Source organism: Leptopilina boulardi, unplaced genomic scaffold (assembly GCF_019393585.1).
Source record: "Leptopilina boulardi isolate dan_hultmark-lab unplaced genomic scaffold, ZJU_Lbou_2.1 LbouV2_213, whole genome shotgun sequence".
NCBI lineage: Eukaryota > Metazoa > Arthropoda > Insecta > Hymenoptera > Figitidae > Leptopilina > Leptopilina boulardi.
The window spans coordinates 175,622-188,476 of NW_026137767.1; the positions used below are offsets into that span (position 1 = coordinate 175,622).

The 12,855-nt window shown below is 30.5% G+C and overlaps 1 protein-coding gene across 1 annotated transcript in view; it reads right to left on the bottom strand.

The window, feature by feature from the left end:
• The window catches only part of LOC127279031 (transcription factor Adf-1-like), a 259,928-nt gene that overhangs the window by 133,426 nt on the left and 113,647 nt on the right, over nucleotides 1-12,855 (bottom strand). The window lies entirely within an intron of this gene.

Below are 12,855 nucleotides of genomic sequence, written 5' to 3' on the forward strand. Positions count from 1 at the left end.
TATTTAGAAAATTCAAATATATTATAAAAAAAGTTTAATTTGCGAAACTTTTGGTATATGTTTCTAGTAAGGAAATAGTCAGTAAAAGTGAATTTGCGATTGGTGGAGAACCTTCACTGCAGCAATCTAATGATTTAAGGTATTTTATATTAAGTTTCAACAATTTGTATATTTATTTATATTATCATTAAACAAAGTAAAATTAATGAACTGTTCAAGCGTTTTTTAATGTTAATTGCACTCTCCCTTTAATTATTTCTCTTTCTTATGTGACCCTTCTACCCTTCGTATTTAAATTTATTCATATCATTAAGGGGTCTACCAACCTTAGATGCACAAAAAAGCTATTTAAAATTTTTTTCAGGTTTAAATTGTAAATATTTCCATGAGGTTTTACACGCATAATTAAATACACTCGAAGTGTAAGAAAAACGTAATTTTAATTCTTTTAAATATATTTTTTTAATTAAAATGAATTAGTGAAAAATATTCAAAAAAGTGCGCCGTTGATAAAATTTTTTTGCATGGATATTCGAAAACAAAAAATCAAAATTTTTAATTTCAAACCATTCATGTTCAAAATTTCATCAACGGCGCACACCGACTTATGTTTTATTAACATTGTTATTAATTATTTTTAAATAAAAAACAATATGTAAAAATTTTTAACATTTATTTTCTTGCACTTCGAGAGTATTTATTTATGTACAAAATCTCACATGTCAATATTTCTAATTCAAACCTGAAGAAATGTACAAAAATAGCCTTTTTTAGCGCGTTTAAAGTGGGTAGACCCCTTAATTCAAAATAAATTTTTCTACATATCATGTATATGTTTCAAGTATGGAAATGGACAGTACAACTGACGATGAACTTGGAGTAGAATCTTCCTTCAAACTATCCAGTAATTTTTGGTATTATTTTTTAATATATTATTATTAATTGTATTATAAAAACATATTCTCAACTTTTTTCATAATGACTTCAGACTTATCAAATATTTTAAAAAGTAATTAATGATTATTAAAAAATGTTAAGTATTTTCTAATTTAAACTAAAATTGTCACTCTGTAATAAGTCTAGTTTTTATTTAATAGATATATTGACGATAAAGACATTGCGGAAACACTTACCGTTCCAAATACGAAGATGGACACTGCAACTAATAAAAACACTGAAAGCGGAGGACCTTTGTTGCAAGAATTAAATGATTTAAGGTATTCCATTGACAATTTAAATAAGTAAATATAATCTTAACTTCTTACTAGCATTCAAGTCTACTACAAAAATTATTATGATTTGAAACAAATTTATTAATATTTTAAAATAATAATTAAGTACCTAAATTTTAATTTAAAATGTAATTCTTTAATGTTATAACACATTTTAAATCTTTAAATTTAAAAAAAGAAGATAATTGTTGATAATTACCCACTACCTTTAAATATGAACGATATTGAAAAATCCCCAATAAAAAACTATTAAGTAATCTAAATTTATTAATTTTTAAGTAAAAATACTTATGCAAATGTTTAAAATTGAATAATTTACCTAAACATAGAAAGCAATTACTGTTTACAAAATAACTGCACTTAATAATTCTGCATTAAGTAGAGTAGAGTTGGTTAAAAATATCACGACGGAGAAAAACCCATTTCGGTTTTATGCAAAAACTATTCAACTGATTTATCAGTCATTTATAGTATAAATACTATTAGGTAATACACATCTCTTAATCTCCCAGTTGGCTATTTTTGTTTTATATTTACAAAGTGTAAATGAATTTAAATAAATGACTAATTTGTATTTTGAAAAAATTTAATAATTCCGAATTTGCAGCGTAAAAATTAAAATAATATCCTTTTTGTCTCACCCTATTCTATGCAATTTTCTATCACTTATTTTATAAAATATTTTAATGATATCATTTTTTTCAAATAGTGACTGTGATGTTATCATAGAGGACAACGTTACTGAGGACAACTTTACGCATTTCTTCGATTCAAATGAAGAATTGATTAATTTCAATGGATGCTGTCGTGAATCTTCCTCTGACGATGAAAGTGAATCTTTCGAAATGGACACTGACGACTCTACTGATGAAGCATCTGCAAACGAAGATGACATGGAACAAGAGTGTGATGAATTCTTACAAAGTTTGACTAATCCCAAGAAGGTTGAAGAAAATACTTTTAAAAGGAACTTACAACAATGGGCTTTAATTTTCCATATAACTTTAATGGCATTAACTGCATTATTATTGTTGCTTAAACCATTTCTTCCCTTTTCTTTACCTGCGGATGGACGAACTTTGATGGGTACTATGAGGCATGTGAAAATACGTAAATTTGGAGGAGGTGAATACTATCATTTTGGTATAGAAAGAGCTATAAAAGCTATGAATCACGATTACAAAATTAGGGGTAAAGATTGCAAGGAATTGAAATTAGTCTTTAATATTGATGGATTACCAATTTTTAAATCAACAGGGGAAGATCTGTGGTTAATCTTATGCTCGGAGTTATATGGAGAAACAGTGTACCCAGTTGGAGCTTTCTTCGGTGATAAAAAACCGTCTGATGCAAATAAGTTTTTACAAGAATTCGTTCATGAGTTATCAAATTTAATTAACAATGGCTTTAAAGATAAAAATGTTAAAATATCATGTGATGCTATAGTATGCGATGCTCCAGCAAAATCCTTTGTCTTTAGCTTGAAGGGTCATACCGGTTACAATAGCTGTCCCAAATGTGAAATAGTTGGCGAATATGCTTATAAAAAAGTTAAAAGAAACAAAAATAAAAATCGAAAAGGAAATGTTTGTTTTCCAGGTACTGGACCCTTTACAATGAAAACTGACGAAGCATTCAATAATAATAAATATAACGATTTTGATTCAGGAAAAGAAACAATTTTAAAAAGGATTCCAAAATTTGGCTGTGTAACATCAGAACCACTGGATTACATGCATCTAATTCTGTTAGGAGTCATGAAGAAGTTGATTAATTTATGGTTATCCGGGCCTTTAACTGTAAGATTAAGTGCTAAAAATATTAATGAAATTACAAAGAGATTAATCATTTTAAAGCATACTACACCTTCTGAATTTGCAAGAAAACCCAGATCTATAATGAAATACACACATTGGAAAGCTACAGAATTCAGGACGTTTCTATTATACACAGGACCTATTGTATTAAAAGGAATTCTTTCAGACAAAATATATGACAACTTTATTTCATTGCATTTTGCAATAGCAATTTTGGTTAGCGATAAACGTCTTCAAATGTTGAGTAATATTGATTATTGTAAAGAATTGTTAAAAAGTTTTGTCAAGGGTTTTGAGAAAATTTATGGTAAACAGAAAATGTCATATAACATCCATAATACATTGCATCTTTGTGATGATGCAAAAAAGTATGGACCATTAGATTCATTTAGTGCCTTTAAATTTGAGAGTTATATGACCAGTATAAAGAGGATGATACGAAAAGGTGACAAACCTCTTCAACAAATAGGACGAAGGTACTCGGAACGTGAAGCACTTCAAAAAAAAAGTTTAGTCGAAAAGGATTATATTTTAGAACAGGAACATAGTAATGGACCATTAACTACTGACAGCAGAAACGTATTTAAACAGTTCAAAGTTTTAAAGCATAAAGCGTTCACTATTAACTGCACGGCAGAAAAAAATTGTTGTGTGTTTTTAAATGACGGAATCTTCGCTATAGTTTTAAATATCATACAATTTACTAATGATGACATCACATTAATTGTAAAAAAGATTTCACCATTTGATAGCTTATATGAAAATCCAAATTCCAGACTAATTGACATTAGCATTGGAAGACCAAGTAGTAAAGCTCAATTTTCAACATCGATTAAAAATTTATTATGCAAAGTGTGGAGAGTTCCTAGTAATAAAGGAATAATATTACTGCCTTTATTACATTCTTATTAGTGTTTATAAGCGTTTTTTATTATAATAAAATTCATTTTTTTTATATGCTAATTTACAATTCTTTATAAAAAAAAGAAATTTATAATTGTTTTAGGAACAACTAAAAATATGAAGTCTGCAATAAGCTTGTATTTTTTTATTTATCTAAATTATATTTAAAAATTAACTTTAAATGCGTTTATTGAAAAGTGCCTGTTTAGAAAAAGTTTTAAGGAAAAATAAGTAAAATTTAAAGCATCGATAGAGAAAATGTTTAATTTTAAAATAATTTAATACTTTACATTTTGTAAGATTTAGAATAAAAAAAATGTATATAGAAATCAGTTGAAATAAAGATCTTTTCTTTTTTTGCAATTTTGAATAAAGCATCTACGCATTTATAAATCACCAGTTATAGTAATATTAATTTTTCATCTAAATACATATAAATGTCTTTAATTTAAACTTTTGCTATGATTAAATTCAAACTTTTACAGAAGCTTGCATTTTAACTTTTTGTTAATCTTTCATTACAACTTTACAACAATCTTACATTAAAACTTTGAGGAAATCCTACGCTCCAACCTTAAGGCAAACTTACGTTCTAACCTTGCGACAAACTTACAATGGAACCTTGCAGCAACCTTGCCAAAAAAGCTTGCAAAACTCCGGCCATTTTGATACTTGCGACAACCTTGCAACAGGGTTGCAGTGCAAGCTTGCCAACCTTGCACTGCAATCTTGAGGCAAGGTTGCCGCAAACTTATGTGCTGACTGGGTAGGAAGTTAAATAAAAGACTTTTGCAAATGACACCTCCTCAAGAAATTCATCGTCAACCAAAACCAATAAATGAGAAAGCAAAATGGAAAGCTTCGGAATGGCGATCCTTTTTGTTATTTTACTCTGTTATATGTTTGAAAGATATAATTCCAGCGGAAGTTTTAAATCACTATGCTTTACCCGTTGAAAGTATCTTTATTCTACTAAAAGATTCTATATCTGAAAAAGAATTAAGAATATGTGAAGAAAAATTGCTTATTTTCGTTGCTAAATTACAGGAATTTTTTGGTAACAGCGTTAGGACCTATAACATTCATAGCTCACTACATTTAGTTGAAACTGTACGTAGAACAGGACATTTATGGACTACATCAACATTTCCTTTTGAAGGTGCAATTTTCTACCTTAAACAAGCAGTGACAGGACCCAAAGGGGTTTTCGATCAGATAGCAAAACGAACATCATTAAAACTTAGTTTTGATTATACTCTTAAAAAACTGGCAACGTCTGAAAAGTATCTCAATTTTTGTGGAAATTTTTTTTTTCTCATTCTAAATGTAACAATGCTGTCAAACAAAGTAATGAAATAATAATCCTGGACACTTTGGGAGATTAAAAGTTATAGAAAAACGGTGATTAAAAGCTAAAGAAATTTGGATAATAAGAAAGGAGATAGTAAGAGATAAAAGGTTATAGAACGGAGATAAAATGTTATAGAAAACAGGTGATTGAAAGTGAAAGAAATCTCAATAAATAGAAAGGAGATAGCAAGCGATAGAAGGTTATAGAACGGAGATTAAAAGTTATCGAAAAACATCGATTAAAAGCGAACGAAATGTGGATAATAAGAAAGGAGATAGAAAGAGATAGAATGATATAGAAAAATGGTGATTAAAATCTAAAGATATTTGGATAATAAGAAAGGAGTTAGAAAGCGATAGAAGGTTATAGAACGGACCCGGTTGAAAATACTTGTACAGGATCGTGTACACGATCTTGTGCATGATAGTACACATGTTCATTCACTAGGTATGGTAACTAAAGAAATCAAGTTCTCGAGTCCATGCTTGAGTACTTGTATAAGATCGTGCATAAGTTCATGTACATAATCTTGTGTTAATTTTTTTATTTTTGCAAAATTTGTGGAAATTTTTAACATTAGTCATAAAGACTCTTTGTTTATATATGAGAGATTCTTTTTCAATCGCCCCAGCCCAAAAAGTCAATGTTCTGGGATTGGCTTCATACTTTGGTAAATTGTTGTCCTATATGATAGTAATAAATCCCTAAAATATAAACTCATTAAAAAAATATTTGTAGAAAGTAGAGGGGGTTGAAGTTTTGACGTTAAGGGTAACACTGTCATTTTCAAATCCGTATAACTATGACAAAAGTTAATGGATTTTAATTTATCTATAATGAATTTTAATGCATTTTTCACGTACTTTTCAAAAATGTACACGAAATTAAAAAAAAAAATTTTTGACCCCTTTTTTTCAAAATCAACCCTTATTTTTCGATATTCACCCCTTCGGGTATTTTTTTTTTTTATTTTCATTGGAAAGCTGAGGTTTTTTCCCATGAGCTATGTAAATATGAAAGTGGGACAACAAGAATTTTGTGAGAAACAGAATATTAAAGTAGGCGGTGCCGTTAAGGGAACATAGTCATTTTCAAATCCGTATAACTATGACAAAAGTTAATGGATTTTAATTTATCTATAATGAATTTTAATGCATTTTTCACGTACTTTTCAAAAATGTTTACGTAAATGAAAAAAAAAATTTTTGACCCCTTTTTTTCAAAATCAACCCTTATTTTTCGATTTTCACCCCTTCGGGTATTTTTTTTTTTTATTTTCATTGGAAAGATGAGGTTTTTTTCCATGAGCAATGTTAATATGAAAGTGGGACAATAAGAATTTTGTGAGAAACATATTATTAAATTATGCGGTGCCTACCTATAAATCCTCGAAGATGATCTTCAGGTATACCCGTTATCGGCACCGCCTACTTTAATATTCTGTTTCTCACAAAATTATTGTTGCCCACTTTCATATTTACATAGATCATGGGAAAAAACCTCAGCTTTCCAATGAAAATAATAAAAAAAAAAAAATACCCGAAGGGGTGAAAATCGAAAAATAAGGATTGATTTTGAAAAAAAGGGGTCAAAATTTTTTTTTTTTAATTTCGTGTACATGTTTGAAAAGTACGTGAAAAATGCATTAAAATTCATTATAGATAAATTAAAATCCATTAACTTTTGTCATAGTTATACGGATTTGAAAATGACAATGTTACCCTTACGTCAAAACTTCAACCCCCTCTACTTTCTACAAATATTTTTTTAATGAGTTTATATTTTAGGGATTTATTACTATCATATAGGACAACAATTTACCAAAGTATGAAGCCAATCCCAGAACATTGACTTTTTGGGCTAGGGCGATTGAAAAAGAATCTCTCATATGCGAAAAACAACTGCGCAGCTATATAAGCCATAGAAAACTACTGCGCAGCCATTAAAGATTTTGATTATAAACTGTAAGGGGAAACTCAAGATCTTGTACATGATCTTACACACGATCTTATACAAGTACACGAACATGGACACGTAAACTTGATTTCTTTAGTTACCATGAATAAACATTTATGCATGTTCTTGTATGTACATATTCTTGTATATGTTCTCGTACAAGATCGTTGTTTCAATTCTTTTTGCATGTTCACTTGCTGCTCTTTCTTGTACATGACCAGGTGAATTAACATGTGCAAGATCGGTGCCCAAGATCCTGTACACTTTCTTGTACAAGTTTTTTTCAACCGGTAGGTTAAAAGTTATAGAAAAACGTCGATTAAAAGCGAAAGAAAGAGATGGAAGGTTATACAAAGCGATAGAAATATATAGACCGGAGATTAAAAATTTTACAATCAATTGCCAAATGCAAACAGAGTATTTGTTCTCGTTTGCAGATCGTTCTTTCTCACCACTTCAGGCTTTAAAGCAACCAATACCCGCGCATAAGGTTTTCCGTTACTAAATTAAAATCGAATTTCACTAGAGTCTTCTGCTGACAATCGAGGAAAAAGAAACAAAGAATCGATTTTAAATAGAGAGGATTAAATTCGTTAACACGTGGAATCGTATAATCCGTACCAAGAAGATTATAGAACAGGAGGACAAACTTAATGGTGGGGGTATGTAAAGGCACTGGGTAGACTGGTCGGTAGGGTTTCTCGGTTTGGCCTTTGCGCGATTTACGAATTTAACTTTCTGCGCACACTAATACATATACATTGTAAAAACAGTGACACACGTTGAAAATTTGAATTTTGTCTACATGCTAGCGGTTTTAGTTACTTAATTTTCGAAAATTAATTAATTAAAAAATAGAATTAACTTAAAATAACAATAAAATATTTGTTTTCTTTATAAAAGAGACGCATGAGAATGCGTTAGTTTGCGACATGTGTTAGTATGTGATGAAGAGTTAAATTCGTTTACTACGCAACGGCCGAAATAAAGGCTCCACCGTCCTCCTATCCCACTATTCCCTCCACTGATTTCCATTAGAAACAAGCAAAGTTGGATCTCCTGTTCTGTAGTCTTTTTGATCTGTACATTTGACATTATCGGCAAAGTAATGCACCAAACCGTAGATAATTGCCTAGGAAAATTACGATTAAGAAAATGGTGGATGACTTCGTTGAGAAATACCCCGAGTATAAATCGGCAGGTATTTATGACGTTTATAGATGTGAAGCAAATGATATGAATATATCTTTTGCAAAACTCGGAAATGAAGAATGCGAAACCTGCGAACAATTTAAACAGCACAATCCTTCACACTAAAACCAATTTATGTTCTTCATGCAGCGTCTGCAATGATTGGTTGCGTCACAAGGAACGATCAGAGCCGGCTGATATAAGAGTCATTGTGAATAATCTGCTTCCGACTCTGAAAAAACATTCTATTCTGCAGATTTGCAAAAAGTGATTATGCTTCCTTGGATGCCATCGTTTAAAAGTGTTATATTTACGCACAGAATAATAACGTTCAATGAAAGTTTCATTCCACTTCGAACAACTAAAGGTTCGAACCGTCCTTTCGCAGTTATCTGGAATGAAAATGTTGCGGGTAGAAAAATAAAAGACTTAACAAGCGCGTTTTATCAATTTTTCTTTTTTTTCGCGATAAAAAACACGTGGTTCTTTGGTTGGATAATTCTGCCGTGCGAAATAAAAACTTAGTTAAGTCATATTTTGTTCGAACGGAGAAAATGACGAAAAACTGTTTGTATTTAAAAACCTAATGTAATATAAATAATAATTCTTTAATCTAACTTCACTTCCTAGGTAATTTAATAGAGTTCCTTTTAATTCTGAAGTCAAAAGTTAATTATTTAAACAAATTATATTAAATAATTGACTTACGTTTTATTTTTTAAAAGCAAAACTTGGTTAACTCGAGTTACGTAGTGCTTTTCGAAAAGGTAGGCGAACGCGAGCCTTCGTTCAGAAGTAAGAACTTAGTTAACTCAAGCTAAATGCATGGGATTCCGAATTCACCCGACGAAAATCCGAACTTTAACGAAGTTGACTTACGCTTGCTCCCATCGAAATGGAGTGTCCGGCTCATGCCACTTTTCGAAAGAGAATTACACTCAAGTCGAGTTAACTAAGTTTTTATTTCGTATCTTATGCTCGATCTCAACGCTTCCTACGATTTTTGGACTACTCAACTCGAGTTAACTGAGTTTTTATCAAGTATTCTTTCATTTTCTCGGTTTTTGTAGATTTTTAATAACTATTTTTTGCAATAAATAATTAAAATAAAAAATTTTTAATAACGTAATCAGACGCAGTTTTTTCTTACGAATCCATTGATACTAAAAACTCATTTTTGTCAAAAATATGACTTAACTAAGTTTTTACATCGTACGGCAGAATTGTTCGGCTCAGAACAAGAACTGGTGTCTTCTGACTTTCTTTATTTACGTTGTAAATTTGGATGACTTTGAAATAGAAACGATTGACATTTTTTATTTTGAAAGTGGACATACTTTCATGTCTTCTGACAGCTTTCATCACCAAGTCGAAGAGTCGATGAAAAGTATGAAAAATATTTACGATTATTCTGATTTCAAAACTGCCGTGAGGGAAGCTAATTCTCGAGTAGACGTAAAGTCCATGTCTCCGTCTGATTTTTCTGATTGGTAGAATTTATATTCTGCTCACAAATTGAGAAATTTGAATGCCAATCGGCCACCTTTGAATCAAATTAAACACTTTAGAGCAAAAAGAGGCAAAAATGTACTGCAATACAGCTTAGATTATAGTTCGACCAATGATATGGAAGAAGCCGATTTTCTTCAGGTCAAGATGAAAAGGGATGAAATTCCAAAGCCACCAAATCGAACTGATTATGGCGGATTTAGTTGGCGATCAAGAAGAATAATTTTTTTCGAAAATAAAATAAAAAATCAACTTCCTTAGTTAGGAAAAATCGAAAACTTCTTGTGGATTTTATTTTGAAACGCATGACATTTACATTGAGTCGAATAGAGGTACATTTAATATGGTCGGTGAAATTATGGCGGAACTTTAGTTGGCTAGTTTAATAATTTAAATGCAGAAGTAATTACTGCAACTTGCACTTTGACTAAAGGTACAAAAAAATGTGAAAAGAGATATATCTAAGAAATCCAAAAATATTAAAAGTTGATCAGGCATTGCACGATAAAAATATTTGTCCGTCCGTTTACCGAGCAAATCAAGCAGACGATTTTATTGGTGAAGGAGATTCTGAGCCCAGAATTTTATATTTCGCGAAAGTAATGCAAGTTGACAGAGCAGAGTATGCTAATAGTTTATGCTTTCATAAAGACCCAATTACAGCAATAGTAATGTTGCAACTAGGTGCTTCAAAGAACGTAATACGATTTTTAAGGACGATTATCCACGGAAATGCAGACCCCCAGAAAAAAATAATTAATTAACATTTAAATAATAAAAATAATATTGTTAATTGTACTTTCTGAAAGAAGAAATATCAATTTTAAAAAAAAAATTTAAAACTTAAAAAATTTATTTGTTTATACAATTTGCGTAGGATAAAAATTTTCTGTCACATCGCTTCTACAGAATTTTTTAAAAACGATTGAATTTCAATGTAATATGGCTTATTTTCTTCAGAAAATGATTCTTTACAACTTCACTGTGGGGATTTTTAAACAAGCAAGCCGTTTGGAAAATATGGCTATTTGTTTAAAATAAAAATTTTTTTAAACAAATAGTCATGTTTTCTAAACGGCTTAAATTAAATTATTAATTTAGTTAAATTATCTATTAATTACAGTCGAACCTGGATAAGTGACATCCCAAGGGACCAACAATTTTTTATCACTTATAGAGGTTTTTCATTAATACAGGTTTTCACTTACAGAGGTCGAAGTGCGGTCTCTATCACTTATAGAGGTTTTGACAAATCAAATTAACAATGCGAAATTTACTAAATTCATTCATTTATTTATTTGAAAAAAAGTGTTATCAGAAAATGAATCGTTTATTTACATAAATACTAATTAATTAATTGAATGAAAAAAGTCTGTCAATTTTGTTTGTTTTTTGGTTACACTATTATTAACATAAGTTTCAATTTCATAAATTTTATCAAAAATAGATTGATCAATATTCGTCGAGAATTCAAAAAATCTATGGACCGTATCCAGGCAGAGCACTTAAAACTTCCTGAAGCTTTGGAATTGAAATTTCTTGGATAGTCGAATTCTCGTCAGCTTCTTCGTCATTGTCATCACCGTTGTCGTTTGTGTCTCGGACACAATTTTCAACAATGTCGTCGACTGTCTGCTCTTCGGTGATCACTACATTGACGTCAACTCTTACGAAATCCTTATTTACTGTTTACTCATTTCTATTGCCCTGTTGAAAATTTAAATACCGAAACGATTTTCACTTATAGAGGTTCGAAACATGCGTCTTTCACTTATAGAGGTCAATCCAAGAAAATAAAATGAAAGAATTGTCACTTATAGAGGTTCGAGAAGCGCATCTTTTACTTGTAGAGGTCTGGCCGAAAAAAATATCGGTCACTTACAAATTCTCATTTATAGAGGTTTTTACATGGGAAAATGAAGGGACCTGGCAATTTCCGTCGCTTAAAGAGGTTTGTCACTTATCCAGGTTTGACTGTATTACTATTAAATCCATCAAGTCTTATATCAATATAGCACATACACCACATTTCCCATACTGAATAAATTTCTCAGGAGACGACCCTACTTTATTGAGTTCATTATTAAATTTTGTCGAAGAAACACAAAGTTTACCATCCAAATCAAATCATCTCTAATTTTTAAAACCTGGACCACTCGTGTTTTATCAAATGCATTTAATAACCATCTGGAAGAATTTAATCAACAAAAAGGAAACGTCGAATCACAAAAAATATCACATTTTCGGGTACACAAAAATTAACTCAAAACCGACACATCGTAGAAAAACGAAAACAACCTGTCTAATCACCCAGTAAACAAAGTTGGATGAAAAAGGACGATACGGTATTCCATATAGCAGCGCAGTAGCTTGAGTATGGAATTTGACTTTTTTCATATAAAACCTTTTAGTGCTATATGAGACATTTCATATGAGAATAAGGGGTCATGTCTCGAACATGCACAGTGCATGCATGAGATAGTGTGACCATACCCTAACTGTAATCTCCCTTTCGGACAGTAAGTAACTCTTCTTTATCGACAGTGAATATCTCGTTTAAAACACACCGAAATTTTAGGTTAATCTTTATGTTTATGACTGTCGTTTACGAAACTTCTGCGTACGCGCTTATATCTAAGAATGAGTTTTTACATATACTAAATCTGAAAATATATTATTTCAATAATATATTTTTAAGTATACAGTAAGAATGATTGACTATAAACCAGCTCACGAGTGCGACAAAGACACTCTTATGCGCAGTTCCATGTGCGTCTCTCTCGCACTCACGCTTACCTATGATCAGTTTGAAATTATTCTTACTTTATAAGTATTATGTTCAATTATCTTTTTTTAAAGTATAATTTGCATACTGTTTTCAAGTATCCATTTTTTC